This window comes from Periplaneta americana, chromosome 8, assembly GCF_040183065.1.
Source record: "Periplaneta americana isolate PAMFEO1 chromosome 8, P.americana_PAMFEO1_priV1, whole genome shotgun sequence".
NCBI classification, from domain to species: domain Eukaryota; kingdom Metazoa; phylum Arthropoda; class Insecta; order Blattodea; family Blattidae; genus Periplaneta; species Periplaneta americana.
Genome location: NC_091124.1, coordinates 95,837,020 through 95,860,153, shown reverse-complemented (window position 1 = coordinate 95,860,153; position 23,134 = coordinate 95,837,020). Strand labels below are relative to the sequence as shown.

Sequence of the window (23,134 nt, the reverse complement as noted above, 5' to 3'; positions counted from 1 at the left end):
CACTGGTCAGCTTGATGAGTTAATGACTGAATTTGGTATAATTTTCCTCTATTCAATACCTAATTCCCTCTTTACCCTTTCCTATCCAGTCCTCTGACTGAGCTCTTACTTTCTTCGACCCCGACGGCATTAGAGCATTCAAGGCCTAGGGGTTCATTTCCCTTTCCTTCCTCCTCTTTCTACTTTTCTGTTCCTAGTGCTGACCTGCTATGGCACTAAAATCGTCCTCCAGTGGCTTAAGGAGGGAAAGCTGGTGATCAACAAGATCTCCCAGCTAGGTCCAATGGACCCATCGACCAACAGCAGGTGTGGTCCTCCAGACATTCTGGGGGTTGTGTGTGAATGAAGTAGCCACCAAAACGTTAAAATATGGTGTTCACTTAAATCGGCTACAACTTGCCATTTAACACCTCAAACTCTGTGCTTCAGTGGCTGGCCATGATAATATCTTTGAAAAATATGGAGTGTAAGAGGTCAAATGACTTTATTGTCAAACGCCTGGCATTAGAAAACAACAACAACTTTGGTAGATCATAGTAATATGTTGTATCGAGGTTCCGCTGTATAAAACATAAACAAGACTGTAAGTTATTTTGTATGACAGCAAAGGAGTTGTGCACAAAATGCTTGTGACCAGTGACCAAACAGTTACTATTATCTGGAAATTTTGAAGTGTTTGTTTCAGAGATTCCCTTGTTTACAGTGTAAGTGTCAAGAAGAAAACAGTTTGTTCCTATTGCCTGACTACACACTAAGTCATAGGGCTTTCATTACTAGGAAGTTTCTGATCAGCACAAAAAAAAATGTGTGTTGTCTCATCTATTGTAATTCGATAATCTTAGCACCATGCGACTTATTTTTATTCCCAGAAATCAAAGTAACCTTGGAAAGGTGTTATTGTGATGTGGATCAAAGTTCTGAGTAAAGACAGAACAGAATTCCATGGTCTTCCACCATTCCTTTCAATTGCTTCACGATCATTGTCTGCAGTGTGTGAGTGAAGGAGAAAGAATGAACTTAGTAAAAAATGCTTAGATTGTTCATACATGGAATCTTCACTTTTTAGTCCTTTTTTCCAGATGTCACACTGAGTGAAACAATCTTCACAATTAACACTGCGTAACAAAATTTGAGCAACTTTTTGTTTACCTTATTTTTTGGTGTTTATTGCTTAATTTGGTGATGTTGATTATGAATATAGGGGTGGTTTTTTTCCCAATGTCGATATTTTGGATGTAATAATCCATTCTTCAATATTCTTAAAAACAACCAAAATTACATGTTTACTTAATATAACTAGAGAAATAAAGTGAAATCTAATATACAATACATTCTATAGTGGTTCACACAAGTTCAAATAATACTGAATAACACTGAAAAAAGGAAAACAACAATACCATCATTCAGAAATGTACACGAGAACAGCTTCTCCTTTTATGTTCTGTTGACTCCTCTGCACATACGATGCTCCAAATATAGTCTCCCATCATTGCACAATCTCAACGACCCTGATACCTTCTTTCCATAAGCTGAATGTCCTGGTGAAACCGTTCCCCATGTTCCTCGCTTACATCTCCTAAATTTGGTCTAAAGAAATTAATATGAGAAAACAAATAATGCATTTTGACTGACATTCTGCACCCTAGCACACGGTAATTCTGCATCAAATTCTCAATCAGTTTCTTGTAATTGTCACTTCTTTTGTTGTCAAAAAACCATTGCACTACCATTCTAAACACTTCAAAAGCATTGCATTCGTCAAGAGTCATAACATCTACAAGTTCTTTAGACTGTAACATCACTCGAATCTGTGGCCCGGTAAAAATTCCACCTTATATTTTTGCTTCAGATAACTTGGGGAACATTTGTCTGATGAGAGCTAGAGCCTCAGAGTTACTGTTCATACTTTTGATAAATTGTTTGATTAGTCCAAGTTTGATATGCAGTGAGGGTAACAGAATCTTCTCTGTAGACACAAGAGGTTCATTTATTACAATGTGTGTGCCTGGCTTCAATTCTTTTCCTTTTGTCCAGTGTTTCCTGGTGTAATGCTGACCGTCTGCCCTGCTGTCCTATAGGCAGAGGAAGCAGGAATATTTGGTGTAGACACCTTGAAGCCCAAAAAGAAACCCCAACATTTTAAAATCATCACTAATATCCCACTTGTGGCTTCCATAGTTGAATTTTTCCAAGAGCAGCTTGACATTTTCATACATTTCTTTCAGCTGTGCAGAATGAGCCACTGGAATGGAAGAAAATTTGTTCCCATTGTAGTAGGACAACTTTAAGACTACTGCTTGAGCTGTCTATAAAAAGACGCCACTGGTCTGATTTATGAGGAATCTGGATATATTGAAAAAGAGCATTAACATTGCTACAAAGACATAGATTTTCAGATATTTCATAGAAGCACTCAAAATCCTTATGTCTTACTCTATATTTTGTTTATTTTGTATCCTTTAGCAATCAAGTTATGTTCCTTAAGACAGGATGCAAGGAGTTCGGCCTTTGATTTGGTTAGTTCCAACTCCCTTATAAGGTCGTCCAATTTTTGTTGAGTGAAGAACTGTGGTTTATTTGTTTGGCTTTCGTCATTATTGCAGAAATCACTGTCATCACTAGGATTTTGTACATCTTCATCTTCAGATACATTCTGTTGTGGTGGCGATGGAATTGGCAACTCCTCAGAGTGCGGTACTGGAGCAATAGATGACTGTATGCTAGGATATGGAATGTGCTCTGTTCTTTGTACTTTTATAATGTGTAATGTCAACCATACAAAAGTAACAGTTGTCGTGATGGTTGGTTGGCTCTCTCCATATTCGAGTAACTGCAAAAGCCATAGATTTTCTTTTTCCATGTAGCCAACTCTCTAAGGTAGACCTACAGCTATCGCAAGACACATGAGAAATCCATCCAACAGTTTGGTCTCCAACCGCTACACTGAAATAAGCTTGGTAAGCGATACAGAACTTTGTCCCAAACACAATTTTATGTTTCACTTTTTTAGATGCGATATAATGTCCACAAACATAACAAAATGAGTCTGCAGGCAATTTACAACGTCTGGATACTGACATATTTCACCAAAAAACAAGAATCAATCGTTTCCATAATCACTGAACTGCAGTAGTTGCAATTTAGAATTTCACAAACAACAGGAAGACGTTTTGTGCAAAATATCGATATACATAGATATGACAATTAAAGATGTCGATGTACACTGATGTTACTAATGAAAAACGTCATTGCCATTTACTGATAATCGCTTTGAACTACTAAGATTATCACAAAAGAGCGGAAAATTAAAAATTACAGGGTTGGGCAGATAAAACCGACCCGTCTCATCTCATTTGATTTGAAAGAACTATTCTTATTCACAAAACAACTCTTTACATTGCAACAACAAACAGAACAGTTTATAAATCATTTGTAAGTTATAGCATGTAACAAGCAACAATGTAACTAAACATGCGGAATAAAAGATAGACAACATAATTTGAAATCAAATGAAATGAGGCGGGCCGGTTTTATCTGCCCAACTCTGTATTAGCAAATTATTAAAAACCATAATAGTTGTTTATTTAAAAAAGTATCGACATTTGGAAGAAACTAATGGTATATTCATGTTCAGCAGTCGAATTCATCCAATAAACACTAAGAAATGAACATAAACAATTTTTTGTTACGTATTGTAATTAGAATTTCTATGGTTCAGAAATAATTTTTATTATACATAATAGAGAAATGCTACAAATTAAAGATATACTTTAAAAAGTCATAAAGTACAATCTTTTTCATCCACTAGAACCAGTGCATCAGGCCCTTCATGTGATATGTTGACTGTTTCAGAGAGTTACCATCTGGACACCATGTGCAAATGGAAGTACAAGAAATAATGAAAATTTAAAACAATATAATTAATAACAGTGGTGACTCGTGGGTATTGAATTCAGAGGGGCTGCATACATTATAAATCATGCAACTTGCCTTATTTAAAGATTAGTTCCATGTGCCTTGTCTTGTAGGTTGCAAACTTTTGAATCACCTTCTTATTAAAGTCTGAGATGTCGTTTAACATAGTCTTTTCAATGGACAACATGGCTAATGCAATCAGTCTCTCTTCTCTCATCGTATTTCTAAGATAGGATTTTACTCTTTTCAAATAAGAAAAGCAACGTTCTGGTTTGGAAGTTGTCATTGGTATGGTGATAGCTATGCGTAATAGTTTCACAACTTCTGAAAATGAGGCCTGCAAATTCTCAGATAGAAAAAACTGCAAGAGCTTGACTGCGTCACTGATATTTCTGAATTTTTGTCTCTGATACAACACAGTGAGGTCCGGTTTTTTAGTTTGTCTTTATCAGACATTGGAAAAAGCTTCATATATACATTTAGGTTTTCAGGAAATGATCTTTGGTAGCATTAAAATTTTTCTTGACACAGAAGAGAAGGTACTATAAGATGATCTATGAATTGCAATCGAGTGTTAGCTTGTGTGATAATGAAGTCACACACTCCTTGGCTGCCGCAACCCTTGTCTGATTCCCTTTGACCTTACTACGCTTGCTAGGGTTTTCATTTTCACAGTTTTCACTGCGAGCCTTTGTATTTTGTTTAGCGGCTCTTTCCATTATGAGATTCAACCAATGGGCATAGCAATGCACAAAATATGCATATTTGTAACAATCTCTAACTTTTGCTTGTGCTGCATTTAATACACCACTCATCATAGCTGCTTCATCGTAGCTCTGTCCAATAAGCTTATCTTTCTTTGTTTTAAAATTGTTTCTAGCTCTGATATTGCATTTGCATCTTGTTCGGTTGTGTTAAAGAAACCCCAGAACCTCTCCACAGCTTTTTCTTCTTTGTTACAATACCGAACTACAACCACAATCACAAATTTCCAGATATATCTGTGATCTCGTCAGCAAGAACAGAGACAAATTCGGCTTCCTCAATCTCTGCTAAAATTTCCTCTCTGAATACGTCCAATATACATTCCAATAGCTCATTTTACAGGTCTATAAATGGCGAAGAGGTCTCCAAGTGGACTTGAACATCGAATCTATTTCACTTGTATATTTCACCAAATTGAGGAATATTCCTTGATTGTCAGACCCTATCTTTTCATTATGCCCTCATAATGTTAACTTGTTGGTTCCACAAAACTTGATACAGTCAATAATTTCTAGACAACACTTCTTTGTTTTTTCTCACGCTGTTGTTATGTTCAACAGCTTGTTTATGAGTTGAACTTAAACTCTCCTAAATATTCACTCTTCTCAACTCAGCCAAGTTCAAGGAGTTACTTATCTGTTTCGCCGAATTTACATGTTTATTAATCTTTTCATTTCTGAGTCCAGTTAGAATCGCTACCAAACAAAAGACATGGAAAACAGAATAGCGCATTTTTAATATCACAGCCTTTCAACCACACAAACTTCTTATACACATCACAATTAAACCTCCTCGTATATTCTTTTTGTCGGCTTGTCAAACAGAGTTTTATATCTAGCACAGGTGTAGACTTCTACGGCACTTAATTTCACATTTCTCCTGAATTGTTAAGGTACTTAACTGAATAGACTGTAAATATTGTACCGGTACTTCACATTTTATTGTGACTTTTAAAATTAATTTTTATGTACTTTTCACCATATGAATTCAAATACTACTCATTCTGTACTCGGTATTGAAATTCAGCTGACCATCAACCACACATTACTAATTATATCATCACTGTGCCTCCAAAATCCGCTGTGTTTTTTTAAAATAATTTGCAAGAGAAAAAGAAAAGCAAATGTTACTTTTAATTTCCTTGATTTTCAAACCTATTTGCGGTATAATTTAATCACTTTTCTTGCATTTATTGAAGTTATACTGAAAGTAGCTTTGAAAATCAAGAAAATTAAGAGTAACGATGCTTTTTTCTTTCTCCTACAAAATCGTTTTAAAAAAACACATAGAGGATTTTGGAGGTGCTGTGACGATATATGGAAAGCACGATTTTTAAAGTTTGAATCTAACTTTGTCTTCAAGAGAAAAAAAGCGGAGGAAATGAAACAATACATGTTGAGGTCATTAGTAATGCTGAAATCTGCTTGAATGACTTGACAACAGAACTGGAGGCAAGTAAATGTAGTCATTTAATGGTTTCAACAAATATGATTCCTTTTCCCTCTCTCTTCAATTGAAGACGAAGGTAGATTCAATATAGACTGGAAGAACCTGGTTAAAGCCCAGGTGAAGGAAGCATTTAATTTCGTCATAACTTCCAGAATGGTTCTGGTGTTCAATGCCTGATTGAATACCAGATCTTTCCAAAATATAAAAGGTGGTCAAAGCAATATACTGACTACATTACCTCTTAATGCTGAGGTCAAGCATGGAAATTATATCTCCGTGTATCCTATGGAATGCACATAGGAGTGTGTCGTTGGTATGATGTGGTGCATTATAATGTGCATACAGAGTAGCTCACATAAAGTGTTACAAGTCAGTATCTCTTAAATGGATCAATAAAACTAAATGCTTCGTAACAGGAAGAGGATCTGTGAGAAATTCATCGACAACTTTTCAGTAGTGTTGAACCGTCGCTGGGTCTGGTTGGTCTTCTTTGTTAATAGAATAAAAGATAAATATCTTAATAATACCAAATAACCCTACCATGAAACGTTATGATCAGGATGGTAATCTACGTGTCGAGGTAGTTAAGTAACAACACACACTCCCTATGTTAAACACAACCATTTATTTAGAATAAACAACAAAATAAATTCGTAGCACAGAAAATACACTCAGAGACAAAAAAAACCGGACACTTCTATATTTGCTTGTATTTTGTTGCCAATTATTTCAAAATGAAACAAAACCCATTTAAACAAAATAATGTTCCATTTAGCACCTTATACGACAACATTTGAAAAAAAAATAAAAATCTCTGATGAGAAAATTTACGAAAAATTACAAAGGGCGTATAACTATGGCATCGTTTGGTCTAACTGTTTTTTCACTTTATGGTGCCTTAAACATTAAACACTCTTTTTAGTAACGGGTATTACCCCCTCTGGCTTGAGTAACTGCATCCATACGTCTTGGCATGCTCTCAATTTGGTTAGCAATGTCTTCTTGAGGAATAAGTTCCCATTCTTCGCCAAGTGCTCGCCTCAACTCTTGTAACGATTCTGGTCTCGGTGTCTATTCTTAACACGCCGTCCCATCATGTCCCACACGTGTTCAATTCGGTTCATGTCTGGACTCCTTGCTGGCCATGGAAGAACATGGATTTCCACTTCTTGGAGATAATCTCCGACCGCATGGACAATATGCGGCCGTGCATTATCATGCATTAAAACAAAATTATCGCCTACAAATTGGCCAAATGGCACAACATGATCAGCCAAACATTCATTTATATACCTATCAGCTGTTAGTCTTCCATTTTCAACAAAAACCAACTCTGTACGAGCATCCGTACACACTCCTGCCCAAACCATCACTCCACCACCTCCATACGGCACATTTTCGGAAATGCAACACTGTGAAAATTGTTCTCCCCTCCTTCTCCAAACTCTTTCACGTCCATCAGATGAGTACAGATTGAAACGGGACTCATCGGTGAACAGAACACAGCTCCACTGTCCATTTCTCCAATCCTTGTGATAATTTGCAAAACGCAGTCATTCAACTCGATGCATCCTGAGAAGTCTGGGACCAGTTGCAAGTCTACTTGATATCAGTCCACTTTCTTTCAACCTCCTTCTAACTGTTTTGGCCGAAATTGGGCGTCCATGCATGTTAACAAATTGCTGGGCTACACTAGTAGCTGGCAGGTTGCACTCCCTAAGAACTCTCAACACCATATATCTGTCTTCATTTGGATTTGTAGCTCTTGGACGACCCGAACCTGGTCTTCTGGGATATCCTAGGGTCTCTCTATACCGTTTTATGGCATCATGGGTTGTGCTTCTAGCCATATTCATAACATTTGCAATGTAACGTACACTGCGTCCATTATCGTAAAGGACTACAGCTCGAGTCACATCTTCAGGTCGCATCTTGTTTTAAGACAAATGTTACAACCCCACTTAAACTCACAAAATGTAAAAATAAAGAAATAACGAATGATAACGACAATGAAGCACAAAATGGTTAAGACAAAATTGTTATAGCTGAGACTACGAAAGCAAAATTGGAATATTTGGTTGTAATGGCTTGTTTATAAAACAAAAAACAATCAACAATGTATACACGTCTCCATAACAACAGATGGCTACCATAATATTGTATGAGAAGATAATATTTTGCAAAATACCAGCAAATATTAAAGTGTCCGGTTTTTTTTGTCCCTGAGTGTATCTTCTTCACAGAGTAATGTTAATCAAATCCAGCTAATTACGTTACATAGGCAGGTACTCCCCCTCGCTGGCATCCATCTTGTCATACAACCTTGACGTAACCAACACTCAGCACACACATAGCCGTTACACTCAAATTGGCCACCCCTCAAACGTCACACAACAATGGGTGCCTTCATTGTGAATTTCATACTTGTCAAATTCGTTCTGCTGCAATAACTAAGTAAAACGTAAACCAAAACCATCTCACTGAACTCCTTGTAGTTTGTGGTAGACTTTTAGTTATATCACAGCTAGAGAAAGAATAACCTGAAATAAAAATACAGACCGGTATTTAACCAGAGTTGACTGCACGCTAGTCAGACAGAAAAATGAACGCAGTTCAAGATAATTAGTACATCACAAAACTCTCCGCTAAACTCCACACGAATATCTTCTGCGATACACTCGCAGGATCCCACAACACGTTGGACTACGCAGCTACTAGTAGACTTATCGAACCCAGTTCGATCCCCGGCCTACATAGGAGCTCGTGCCCTTCACAACACATGTTCTACCTCCAAGCCATCCCTCTAGCGTACTGATGCCACTGCTGCAACCTCTGCGATACACTTGCAGGTTCCCACAACACGTTGGACTACGCAGCTACTAGTAGACTTATCGAACCCAGTTCGATTCCCGGCCTATATAGGAGCTCGTGCCCTTTACAACACACGTTCTACCTCCAAGCCATCCCTCTAGCGTACTGACGCCATTAGCCTGAACAACTCGCTTCACAGGCGAAATACCAAACGGCGTCTCTATCTTAACCAATCGGATAACATAATGATAAATACTAAATTCTCCCCAGGGTATCAACCAATCAGCAATAAATACTAATTCTCTCCAGGGAATCAACCAATCATTCGCCAGCCATAGGCTAGGCCCTTGTTTTCAACTCACCACAGATTACAAGAAAGAACACCATAGACTACGGGAAAACAGAAAGGTGAGAGGAAAGAAGTCATCTACGAGAAGTAAGAAGAACTAGATCAGAAACGAAAAAACTACAAGTCATCTATGAAGAGTTAGAATAATTAAAACTAACAGAGAAAAGTATAAAGATAGAAAAATGTAAAAGAAATAGAAAGGAAAAGAAAGACGTGCCAAAATAAAACAGCACAGACTCCCCCCCCCCCCAAAACTGGCGCAGTTCCTGAACAGCGCCAACTCCAGGTCCAAAGATGCTGTGTGGACAAGTAGGCTACCAAAAAGGGAGCTCATCCCCAGCTATGTCCCATCACAAGCCACTAGGTACTGTATCTTCCAAGTGCACAACCAGCACTGACGCCACTGCTGCAACCCATCCAGACGGTCGAACATAAATCGTTTAGGCACCGAGTGTCCACGGGTAGAGGCGGTATCCCCACCGTGCTCCCCCGCGACCCACTTGGCCCTTCGGAATGACTGCAGTCCGTTGCAGTAACCCCAACCAACTAAATTCCTTCGATCCACGGACCTCTGGGTTATAGTCACAGCACACTTCCACCTTTGGCGCAATCAGTAAATATATCCACCACAAACGTGATCGATGCAACAAAGCCAAACAAACATAAACAGCAACATCTTAAAGTGACAGAAAGGAAGAAGAGAAACAAGTAGAGAAAAGAAATTAGAAAGAAAGTAAGCTACAAATGATAGAGGACACGAAAGAGAAGACGATAAAACATATAAAGAGAGAAGAGAAAAAGGAAAAGATAAATTTTGCGAATAAACGACCCCCAAAATAACTAGCTCGAGCTGTGATGATACATAAAAGCCAACCTAGAACTAAAAACACACGTAACAATATAGAACTCAAAAACATAGAAATACTTAATAATACAACAATGTCAAAGTGAATAAGATAAACTTGAAACGAAGGAAAACACGTGAACAATACAAACTTTTAAGTGATGTCTATAACTTGCTTCACATATGACCATTTCTGGTATAATAGTCTTTTCAGCCATTTTATCACTTCCTCTTGATGATATGCACAATCATATATGTGTCCACTGCCCGTTCATGAATATAAAAGGTAACACACTCCTTCGTGACAAAACCAGGTTAGTACACAATACTCATCACACCGTCCACTCATGATACACTCTAGTACAAACTTTTACTGGGTAGTTTTAGTAAATACCACCGTTTGGTGCAGGGTTGTTTTAATAGTAATTAAAACAACCCTTAGCTCACTAAATGAGACATTTAGGTATACAGCTCTGTAATAACAGAGTTATCAGAAACCCGAACCAGTTCTGATCTGAACACAAAATTCCGTCTGCAGTGTCGTTTGGCCGTCCGTCACAATGAAAAACCTGGTACGGCCAAACTGACCAGATCTCACTCACGCAACCTCTCTGACGTCACTCCCAAAATCCGTCTGCAGTGTCATTTCGCCGTCCGTCACAACGCAAAACCCTGGGACGGCTAAACTGACCAGATCACACTCACATAACTTAACCTAACCTTTTCCCCTTTTACATTCCCTTAGGGGGAAAAGGTGCCCATTTTAGAAGACTTTTACTTCATGCATGGGCTGCAGTGGCGGTATTCTGACCCGGTGCCACACAGGTGTTACATTCATGGGGAAAAACCCCTGACCATGTGGTTGGTGCCGCGCACCCCGCACTTCCTTAAGCAGAGAATCGTGGGCGCGGAGAAAGTCTTCTTGGGCGCCACAAAACCCAACTTTAAACGGGGAACTGACACAGCGGCTATAAATCCCCTGGTAACCCCTGGCTTTGGTTCCCGATAACTTTTAGCGGTATAACAAGTTATACCCTTTCCCAACTCGCAAGTTATCCTATCCCGTTCCTCCCGAAAACGTTCCAAACTGACTCCGGGATCTGGATCGTGGTGTAGAGACTTCGTAACTCCTGAAAACGGCAAGGGAACTTCACTCAACTCCTGAAGTACAATTGGAGAACCACTCAGTTCCGGCTGACCAACGCAGACCCGATCTTTCCCCAAGGAACTCGAATCTACTTCCTGACTTTCCCCTTCATCCCTATGAGCAACAAGGTCCACCGATGCCCCAACTGGAAGCAATTTGGGTGCCTTACATCGATTAGCAAAGTGGAATTTGATCTCCGAAGCATGTTTAAAATAAAATTCCTCCTGTGGGATGTCTACAATAAGCCCCGTCTCCACCATGAAATCAGCGCCAAAGATGGTGGGGTTAACCAAACCTTCGACAACCCAGAAACTAAATTCGCAAACTACCTGTCCAACCTTAACTTTCAAACTGACACGAGCACTGACCGAAAGAGACTGGGAAGTAGCCGAGAACAACACCATGTTCCCGGGGATAATCTCCCATCCCTTCTTCCACGCTAATTCTAAACTAACCAAAGAAACGACACTGCCTGTGTCCAACAACACCTCCACTAACTCTCCACCTAACTGAGCCCTAGCAATGGGGCACTGACCGCGAGGGGGCACTTATCTCACGAGACACAACCCGAACAACTTCTTCACTCTTTCTCTGATTTTGCTCCACGTGACTCCGTCGATTACATTCACGGGCAAAATGCCCTGCTTTGTTACAAACAAAACACCTATTGCCCTGTCCCAAAACGACGGATCTAGTCGGGGTGGTTCCTGCCAGGGCACCACTATCTAGTATCGCCTGATTCTGCACACATAACGCATCGAGCTGAAGGAAGATCTGCGGCCGGTTGGCACTTAGATATTGAGCCCTGATCTCGGGATCGCGCGCCCCTGACAACACAGCATCCACTATCTGACTTTCCGTCAACCCAGTTACAAAAACCTTTTCGATGACTTTTAACTCTTCCACGTATTCAAGTAGGGTCTCACTGTCACCTTGTTTACGGTAGAAATACTCCCAGAACAGAAGATGACGAGTCTTGTCAGGAATGAACTCGTTCAGGATATCCTTATGAAAATCTAGCAAGGTTTTTTCGTCTTCAATGGCCGCCAATACTCTGTTAGTTAACACTCCATTAGCAAAAGGGAACATCAGATGTAATAGCGAGGCCTCATCCAAATGAAAAGCTCTACATATACCCTTAAACTGCACTAACACCCTCAGAAAATGCATGACTGCCTGTATTACTACTAACGGAGAAAACCATCCCTTTTTTCAGAACAGATTCAAAAGGATTAGGCATGTTAGAAAAAATCAAGCTAAGGTAGTCCTTCTTCCTGTCGAGATTGGAAACTTTCACAGGGACTTAAGCTTCATTGGCCACCCCTGAACCCTGTTTCTGCTCTCTCGTGGTCTCCTGGCTCCTACTCTTTTTCAAATTCGTTAGTTCCATTTTCACTATCCCCAATCTCTGCATTTCCTTCTCGAACTTTTCCCTATCTACAACTTCCAACTTAACCTCGAGTATATCTTTCAGTCGTAATTCCCAGTGAATCACCCGGTTCCATATTCTTCTAAAACGATCCTTCTGAAAATCGACCCTCAACTCCTCCAGAAATTCCGAAAAGGACTCCACGATTTCTACAGATTTGAAAAGTTCACTAGCGATACAGTACTGGGGGTATTTCCGCGGAGTCTGCTGGGAAACGAACCCAGTTCCCTAGCTTTGGCTAGGAGAGTGGTGACATCCGCGTTCGAGTAACCTCCGCACCACGTGCTCTCAACTCATATAGCAACTCATCTTTACGGAGGGCGCGCCACTCCACCATTCCAGCATCCATCTTGAAATACAAAAAACAACAAAACAGCACAATCCCAAGTACCTCGGCTTTGAGATTCCAAACGCCGATCATAACCACGCAATTCTGCTAACACTGAACCATCGCTGGGTCTGGTTGGTCTTCTTTGTTAATAAAATAAAAGATAAATATCTTAATAATACCAAATAACCCTGCCATGAAACGTTATGATCAGGATGGTAATCTACGTGTCGAGGTAGTTAAGTAACAACACACACTCCCTATGTTAAACACAACCATTTATTTAGAATAAACAACAAAATAAATTCGTAGCACAGAAAATATCTTCTTCACAGAGTAATGTTAATCAAATCCAGCTAATTACCTTACACAGGCAGATACTCCCCCTCGCTGGCATCCATCTTGTCATACAACCTTGATGTAACAACACTCAGCACACACATAGCCGTTACACTCAAATTGGCCACCCCTCAAACGTCACACAACAATGGGTGCCTTCATTGTGAATTTCATACTCGTCAAATTCGTTCTGCTGCAATAACTAAGTAAAACGTAAACCAAAACCATCTCACTGAACTCCTTGTAGTTTGTGGTAGACTTTTAGTTATATCACAGCTAGAGAAAGAATAACCTGAAATAAAAATACAGACCGGTATTTAACCAGAGTTGACTGCACGCTAGTCAGACAGAAAAATGAATGCAGTTCAAGATAATTAGTACATCACAAAACTCTCCGCTAAACTCCACACGAATATCTTCTGCGATACACTCGCAGGATCCCACAACACGTTGGACTACGCAGCTACTAGTAGACTTATCGAACCCAGTTCGATCCCCGGCCTACATAGGAGCTCGTGCCCTTCACAACACATGTTCTACCTCCAAGCCATCCCTCTAGCGTACTGACGCCATTAGCCTGAACAACTCGCTTCACAGGCGAAATACCAAACGGCGTCTCTATCTTAATCAATCGGATAACGTAATGAAAAATACTAAATTCTCCCCAGGGTATCAACCAATCAGCAATAAATACTAATTCTCCCCAGGGAATCAACCAATCACTCGCCAGCCATAGGCTAGGCCCTTGTTTTCAACTCTCCACAGATTACAAGAAAGAACACCATAGACTACGGGAAAACAGAAAGGTGAGAGGAAAGAAGTCATCTACGAGAAGTAAGAAGAACTAGATCAGAAACGAAAAAACTACAAGTCATCTATGAAGAGTTAGAATAATTAAAACTAACAGAGAAAAGTATAAAGATAGAAAAATGTAAAAGAAATAGAAAGGAAAAGAAAGACGTGCCGAAATAAAACAGCACAGACTCCCCCCCCTTCATCCCCAAGGGGGTTTACTTTAGAATTTTAAATGGTATAAGTTAACCACTCTTATCTCTCAATGTAAGAACATTACTATACCCCTTTTCATGGAGGTCGCAGCTTTTTAATCTCCTGGAACAACAGGAGTCATTTGTGCTTAAGCAACATTGCCTAGCCCCTAGTTGTAATATGACTCAATCGTTGTTGGTTAAATATTACATGCTCCTAAACAAAATGTTGTAGCCACAAAGAATAAGAGACGTATGAACTAAGTCACGTGAAAAGCGAATGATGCCTCACCACATTTTGCAAGATGTATGCATGAACTGTTAAATAAGAAGTTAGATTACATATGAATTGGAAGTGCTGGACCTGTCACATGGCCAGCCTGCTTACTTGATTATTTTTTATGAGGTACATAAAACAAAAAGTCATGCCTACAGCACCTACAACCAAAGAAGATACAAAGGAACAAGTATGTTGTCAAATGTTAGAAAAAACCTTAATAAAATGTTATTAACAAGTATTTAGATGTTAATGTAAGTCATTATTATTATTATTATTATTATTATTATTATTATTATTATTATTATTATTATTATTATTATTATTGACCATTAGGAAAGTTCAGGATAATAGACAGGGTTTGGAGTTGAATGGGTTACATCAGCTTCTTGTCTATGCGGATGACGTGAATATGCTAGGAGAAAATCCACAAACGATTAGGGAAAAAGCGGAAATTCTAGTTGAAGCAAGTAAAGCGATAGGTTTGGAAGTAAATCCCGAAAAGACTAAGTATATGATTATGTCTCGTGACCAGAATATTGTACGAAATGGAACTATAAAAATTGGAGATTTATCTTTCGAAGAGGTGGAAAAATTCAGATATCTTGGAGCAACAGTAACAAATATAAATGACACTTGGGAGGAAATTAAATGCAGAACAAATATGGGAAATGCGTGTTATTATTCGGTTGAGAAGCTTTTGTCATCTAGTCTTCTGTCAAAAAATCTGAAAGTTAGAATTTATAAAACAGTTATATTACCGGTTGTTCTGTATGGTTGTGAAACTTGGACTCTCACTTTGAGAGAGGAACAGAGATTAAGGGTGTTTGAGAATAAGGTTCTTAGGAAAATATTTGGGGCTAAGAGGGATGAAGTTACAGGAGAATGGAGAAAGTTACACAACGCAAAGCTGCACGCATTGTATTCTTCACCTGACATAATTAGGAACATAAAATCCAGATGTTTGAGATGGGCAGAACATGTAGCACATACGAGTGAATCCAGAAATGCGTATAGAGTGTTAGTTGGGAGGCCGGAGGGAAAAAGACCTTTAGGGAGGCCGAGACATAGGTGGGAAGATAATATTAAAATGGATTTGAGGGAGGTGGGATATGATGGTAGAGACTGGATTAATCTTGCTCAGGATAGGGACCAATGGCAGGCTTATGTGAGGGCGGCAATGAACCTCCGGGTTCCTTAAAAGCCAGTAAGTAAGTAAGTATTATTACTATTGATGCTGCCACCACTACCACCACCACCACCACCATTATTTTGAGCACTTAATGAAGTGACGTAAAATGAAATCTCTGAAATTTTTACTTCTTTCGTACTTTTACCTAGTATGCCTTCGAAATTTCAAATGCCTAATACTGTACTTCTCAATATTCTACTGTACTGTGGAGGAAAATATTTTGGATGAAAGTTACATAATAAAAAAGAAAAATCAGAATTTCCAAAAATTATAGTAATTTCATTTGAAATTCTAAACTTACCCTCCTCCCCCTCCCAAATTCCTCATGAAGAGTAAACACTGAAAAGTTTCCAATGTACTTTTTTGAAAGGTCTCTTGCTGTTATAAAGATTGAAAAAAATCAGCATTTAGTTTTATTTATCCATTTAAGAGATATTGGCTTGTAACCTTTTATGTGAATCACCCTTTATATTCTAGGCCTACTTAACTTGATTTTCTCTGTGACAGATTACCTGAAGAAGATGGCTTTTTGAAAGCACCGAAGGTCTTTTGTCCAGTCTTCCAGCTGGAACGAACTCAAATGGAAACACTGGCACAAAGAAGAGGATCCATGTTCCTGTGGTGGGAAAATTTAAAATGAAAACTGACATGCAATTTCCTGGAAGAAAATATAGTAGAAATGTTACAAGGATGCAGAAACATGATTCGAATTCAGATGTAAAAGAATCTCAAAAACGACAGAAGGGAAATTCTGTACAGCCCACAACAGTTAACTCTGCAAAGAATTCTACTAAGAGATGAATAAAGATTTAAAAAAAGCTAAGGCTTCTAATGAAACTTGTTTACAGGAAGACAACTGTATAAAGGACGTTTCGAAAGACATTTGGAGTAAAGTCAGAGTAGAGGAGTTACAGACACAGCCTAAACCAGAAGTGGACAGGAAGCGATTCCTTTGTCATGATTGTGGGAAAATTTTCACATTAAAGCATCAGCTTCAAGGCCACTTACGGACTCATACTGGTGAAAAACCATATTGTTGTTCTGTGTGTGGAGAGTCGTTCGGTTTTGGTAGCTGTTTGAGAAAGCACATGAGGATACACACACTAGAAAAACCGTATCTATGTACTGTGTGTGGGAGGAGCTTCAGTCGTGGTGATATGCTCACTAAACACATGTGGAGTCACACAGGCGAAAAACCCTACCATTGTACTGTGTGCGGCAACAATTTTGGACGTCGTAGTACCCTCATTAACCATTTGAGGGCCCACATGGGAGGAAAACGTTATCTGTGTACTGAATGTGATTGGAGATGTGTTCAGAGTTATGACTTAACAAAACATATGCGTTGTCACTCAGGTGAAAAACCAGTGCGCTGTAAAGTTGAAACAAAGAGTCTAGCTTTTGTTTAAAAAAAAATGCCGCTTTTCTCTCTAAATTGACATTACCTTGAAACAGTTTAAAGGAACTTATAAGTTGCAAAAATTAGCCCATAAATTTGGAGCTGTAGTAGTTCATATGATAAAACAATGGACTTTAGACTGGAAGCTCCTGGATTCGAGTCCATTGGATGGCGGAATTTTTCTCATAACTTCCAGGACACACTCACTTCCTATCAAATTAATTGCATTTATTTTATTGGTTAATTGACTATGCTGTACTAGTTATTTAGTGTTGTTGGGATTGATGATAGTGAGATGGTATCTGACGAGATGAAGTCGAGGATTCGCCATAGATTACCTGACATTCACCTTACGGTTGGGGAAAACCTCGGAAAAACCCAACCAGGTAATTAACCCAAGCCTAAACCCAACTTTGGATTAGCAAGCAAGCACCTCAGCTGACTGAGCTATGCTGGTGGCAATTGTATTTATTAAATATAATATATGGGGAAAGGAACGGTCACCCTACCCCATTATCTCCTGACCTAGTTTCCTCATAAGTAGTGCCTTGTTGGTATCACTTGTGAGGTTCAGACCTGTCTTCGGACAGTGGACTAAACAACAACAAATACAAACGTACAACGTATTTTTCTAGCAATTTTGTATTTGTTCTGTAGGCCTGGCTCAGTACCTCATAGAATAAAGGGTGATTGTTGAGTGTTAGTGAAATCATGACATTGGTGAAGGGAAACAGTAGGTCTATATCCCCGAGATGGAAATCTAACCCAGGTCATTACTGTGAAAGGCAGAGAAGCTAACCACTCAGCCACTTGAGTACCAATTCTTTCTGTGGTCAAAATGTGGCCAGAGCATGATACTGACCACATCAATTCTTTCTCATGCAAGGAGAAAACGTGAACTTTACCTCCATGCCTCCATACAATGTCCAATACTGGTATCATGGGATATCTTTACTCTATAACAGGTATGCTCATTCTCTGACTCCCGATTACGTTCTGTATTCACAACCTTCTAATGTAGAGCGTGCTGTTCCTCGTTCGAAGCTCGACGGATGACTGCGGAAGGCAGTTCAAGTACTTAGTAACGTACGAACAGTGCGGGACAATGACAGAGTCAAAACGTTCTGTAAGCAAATGGCCATTCCGTACAGTGTGGGAGGAAGACTATTAATTGTTTTGCGTTCGGTAAAGTGTTTACTATGTTGTAAGGTACTGTCAGGAATACTACTGAGCAACATAAAATGACATTATGCGCTCTCCCATCCAGAACATGCCGAAGTGACAGGGAAGCTGTTTTCTGTAATATGTATTCATATACCAACGTTATTATTAATAGCAGTAGCATTGTTATTACCTACTGTTGTTAGGTCTATTACAATTATTATTATTATTATTATTATTATTATTATTATTATTATTATTATTATTATTATTATTATTATTATTGTTGTGGTGATTTTATTCCAACAAAAATACATGTTACGATAAAATAATTTTTCAAAGACATTACAGTTTCAAGAATTGAAAGCACTTAATGAAAGGCCAAACATTGAAGAGAGTCGAACAATTTAGAGTCTATGTTTAGGAGCAAGTTATGTAGTATGTTGGGAATTAGCTAAGGCACTAAAACCCTTGTAAAGAGATGTATGGTGCCTGAACAAAATATAGTTAATTATATCTCTGTACTGGAACAACTCAAATTTGAATTCACAGAACATAGATTTAGTGATTTTAGACGTATGGAAAGTGATAATAATCTTTTTGTTAATCCTTCATAGTAAATTTAGTACAATCCGTGACAGTGCAGTTCCAGGACGAGTTAATTGATTTACAAAGTAACGTAGAATTCAGAACTAAATGCAGACAATATGACTTGACAAGCATAGAAGTATTAAAAAATTAACAAAACTAAATATCCCAAGATTAGCATATTCTCTATCACTATGTTAGGTACCTTTGCCTCGACATACGTGTACGAAGAATTATTTTAGAGAATGAAAGTTGCTAAATCCAAACATAGATCCCGATTAACAGATGAGCATCTTTCGAGTCAGCTGCGCATTGCAGTAAATTTGTTGGAAATAGATTTCCGATTACTTACAGAAAAGAATCCACATGTTGAACAGATCGCAATGTATGGTGGAATATGAAAATAACATTATCTATGATATAATAATATCATAACTATATTAAATATAATACACAATGTAATAACTGAATAGTACAGTGTACATTCTTTCCTTTTTCAAATTCAGTTTATTATCCGTATTTGTAAGAGTATGAGAGCTATGAGAGCAATGCCACAGGCGGTGTTGCAATGTAGCCCAGTCCGTACACTGTGTTATGCAGTGCATCATCCGTGTAATCGGAGCTTTTACAATTTTGAGCATACCTGCTCTATAAAGTGAACAGCATTATTTATTAAATTACACAACAGTAAAATATTTTCAAGTGAATTGACCTCACTTTTTATGTCTTTGATAACATTTCGCAGTATGAGTATTCACTAATTTAGCAGTTGGATTTTTTCCAATACTGTTCTGTAGATTGCAGAAAAATCAATATGGCGTGCATCTTTGTAATTTAATTTTAGCAGAATAAGTTTAGACTCTATAAACTAATTCAGTTATATTTGTAGAAACATGTAACTGTATTTTGAAATAGGTACATTACAAACTTTTAGTGCTTCGTATGTGTTTGTTTTCATACTGCTGTGGTGAGATATTAGGGAGTGTTTTTAATAGTATACCTTTTGCTATTCCTTCTGGTGATAGGTTCATCCTTTTCATAATTGAAGGGTACACGGGAAAAACAAATAATGTCACATTTCCATTAAAGGTGAGACAATGATCTATTTCAGTATATAACTGCAAAATTTATTGGTGTTTCTACTTGAAATGAAGGAAATGATGAGTGTATCTGTGGTTTTAATTCTCCTTTACCACTTTTGGTAAAAATAACATTAAAGTTAGTAGTAATACAGTGAATTAGATAACGACATCAGCCTTAAAGGAATTGTGATATTGTTCGTTTTTCCCGTGTACCCTTCAATTGCTATGCAACGAACATTGAAAGTGAATTGCAAGTTTAAAAGTTAATAATAAAATAGTTATGCAAAACTGAAAAAAATGAGAGAAACGTTATACACTTTTTTGCAACAAAAGTGGCATGATAAGAATTTGAAAATAATTGAGTGCTATCTGCAAAATACCAAACAAGAGATATGTCGTTCAAATCCGGGTCTTGCAAATGAGAGATTTCACAGTGAAAATAAACTGTGGGTGGTTAATGTTTATTTGTAGTATCATGTGATACTAAGAAAATATTTCAGAACTGAAGAATAGTTACACGAATAACTTCATTTTCGTTAAATGTGAATTCACTGTTTGTGTACAGATTCTTAACATTGTATATCAGGGTTAATGAAGTTACAATGCAGCCACATCTTTTCATTATCTGGGCTTTCATAATTTTTCATTCACGTCAAATTATTCTATGTAAAGATTAATTTTTGGTCCTACAGAATATATCTGTTATGGTAACAATTAATTAAATTGTTCTATGTTAAATTATTGGCACAATTTAAGACTTACAAGTCTTTTAACAGTGAAGCATCTTCATTCTGTGTCCTATGCTGTGCGGTCTAAGGTGTCATGTCTTGGACTGGTGATATGAAATGAGTGCTGGTTCGAATCTTCGTCGGGAAATAAATTTTCTCACGAAATTCTGGCCAGTGGTGTGGGATTCATGCTCACTCAGCATTGTGAGGTTTTGTAAGCCAACTTTAACAGGTGTGTTGACCACATTTTACCCCTGTACTGTTGGATGATGGTTTACATCTGTTGAGACATGTGAACAGTTGGTGTGATAGTCTTGGGCCTCCATGAGCTGTCATGGCATGATTTAATTAATCTTCATTCTGTAATGCAGAATTTAGGAGAATCAGTGTTGACATAATAATTTGTATAATTTGAGTGAATTAATGTACAAAAGTGATTCTATTTGTTGAATAATTTGATTTGAATTGTCTCACTACCCTGCTTGCGAGTATGGTTTTGTAACACAAATAAAGAGGTATAGTGTGACTGCATCTATACTAAATAAAACAAATGAAACACTGAACGTCACTGATACTTTATATTCAATCACTGTTGAGTTGTAACACAGTTTTTCTTATTCCTAACCTTGGTCCCTACCTACCGCTTTGCTTACATTACTTTCAAACAAGCAAAAAAGAATGAAATCCATATTTTTTACTAGGTCATTATTAATAACTAGCGATCCTACTTTTTTGTATGAATCAGAAAGTTTGGTTCTGACAACTATGCAGAGGCAAAGAACTCAAGCAGAGATGAAATTACTATAGCCACGTCATTATTATTTCTGGCAGCCAACCACATTGCAGCTCGACTACATTTAAACATGCACATCATGTCATTGGCCGCAGGTATGTAGAATGTACAACGCAGTCAGCTTAAGACCTAAAAAAAGAGAAGCCATGTAGGAAATAACAGTGACATGGTTATAGACCTTTGGGACACAAAACAAATTAATATGTGAATAATTAAACATTTCAAATATAATGGACAGGATAATTATACGAGTACAGATGAAATTGATATCAACATTTAGGGGGAAAAAAAAAGTCATATTCCATTTAAGGGGATCTGCTATTGAGTTTTGGTCATTTTCTTCATTTCTCTTTTAATATGATGTCAAAAAATTTACGGTTTCTTGAGGAATACTATAGTGAAGATTTCATCATGATATCTTTATCCTAAGTCAGAAATTTAGTTTATAAGTGGCTACTACAAATTCAGAATGCATATTATAAACTTTAAAATAATTTTATCGCAAATCAGAATTTTTACATTTTTGAGAGACTCTTTATTAACACTTTGCCGCCAAAGTCCGACCTCTCTGCTGTAAGTGCCCCGAGCTCAAGTCCAGCTCTAGCTGACGTGTTTTGCACCTCACATTTGTACAGAACCTTCACTCAGGTCTTGAGCACTTTGTTAAATTCCATTCCTTCCCATTGAAGCTTTAAGGAACCAACCCAATGTCCCATCCCTACCTTCCCATGGTGCAGCTGTTAGTAAGCATAATTTTACGAGCTGAACTAAAGGGAGGGGCTACTCATCAATTAGCACTGGTCAGTTTGATGAGTTAATGACTGAATTTGGTATAATTTTCCTCTATCCAATACCTAATTCCCTCTTTACCCTTTCCTATCCAGTCCTCTGACTGAACTCTTACTTTCTACGATCCCGATGGCATTAGAGCATTCGAGGCCTAGGGGTTCATTTCCCTTTCCTTCCTCCTCTTTCTACTTTTCTGTTCCTAGTGCTGACCTGCTATGGCACTAAAATCGTCCTCCAGTGGCTTAAGGAGGGAAAGCTGGTGATCAACAAGATCTCCCAGCTAGGTCCAATGGACCCATCGACCAACAGCAGGTGTGGTCCTCCAGACATTCTGGAGGTTGTGTGTGAATGAAGTAGCCACCAAAACGTTAAAATATGGTGTTCACTTAAATCGGCTACAACTTGCCATTTTCACAAATATTGGAGTGCAAGAGGTCAAATGACTTCATTGTCAAATGCCTGGCATTAGAAAACAACAACAACAACAACATTTTAACTTACTGGAAATAAGAAATATCCTAGAGCAATGGTTCCCAAACTGGGAGCCGTGAGAAGATTTACAAAATAAAATAAAAAACGCCTTATTAACATACACTTAATGTGTGTTCAGAAACATGTACAACATTCAACATAAAAAAAAGTTTCAGTAGTTATACAGTAAAGTAAAAAATAATTTTATTTATGTTACAAATATGCCTGTTTTTCAGAAAGTATCTCTCAAATCTGGACTCTGTATTTGATAAATATGATACAGTGCAACTCC

The 23,134-nt window shown here is 38.1% G+C and overlaps 2 long non-coding RNA genes across 3 annotated transcripts in view; both read right to left on the bottom strand.

Annotated features, from left to right (window-relative positions):
* The window catches only part of LOC138704908 (uncharacterized), a 399,392-nt gene that overhangs the window by 356,373 nt on the left and 19,885 nt on the right, over window positions 1–23,134 (bottom strand). The window lies entirely within an intron of this gene.
* LOC138704907 (uncharacterized) lies at window positions 13,295–22,280 on the bottom strand. 2 transcript variants are annotated; one of them, XR_011333469.1, is made up of 3 exons: window positions 20,824–22,280; window positions 16,344–16,447; window positions 13,295–13,668 (listed from the first exon to the last, which is right to left on the bottom strand). It is a non-coding gene; the product is annotated as an uncharacterized lncRNA (long non-coding RNA). The 2 variants fall into 2 exon arrangements; XR_011333468.1 differs by lacking the exon at window positions 16,344–16,447.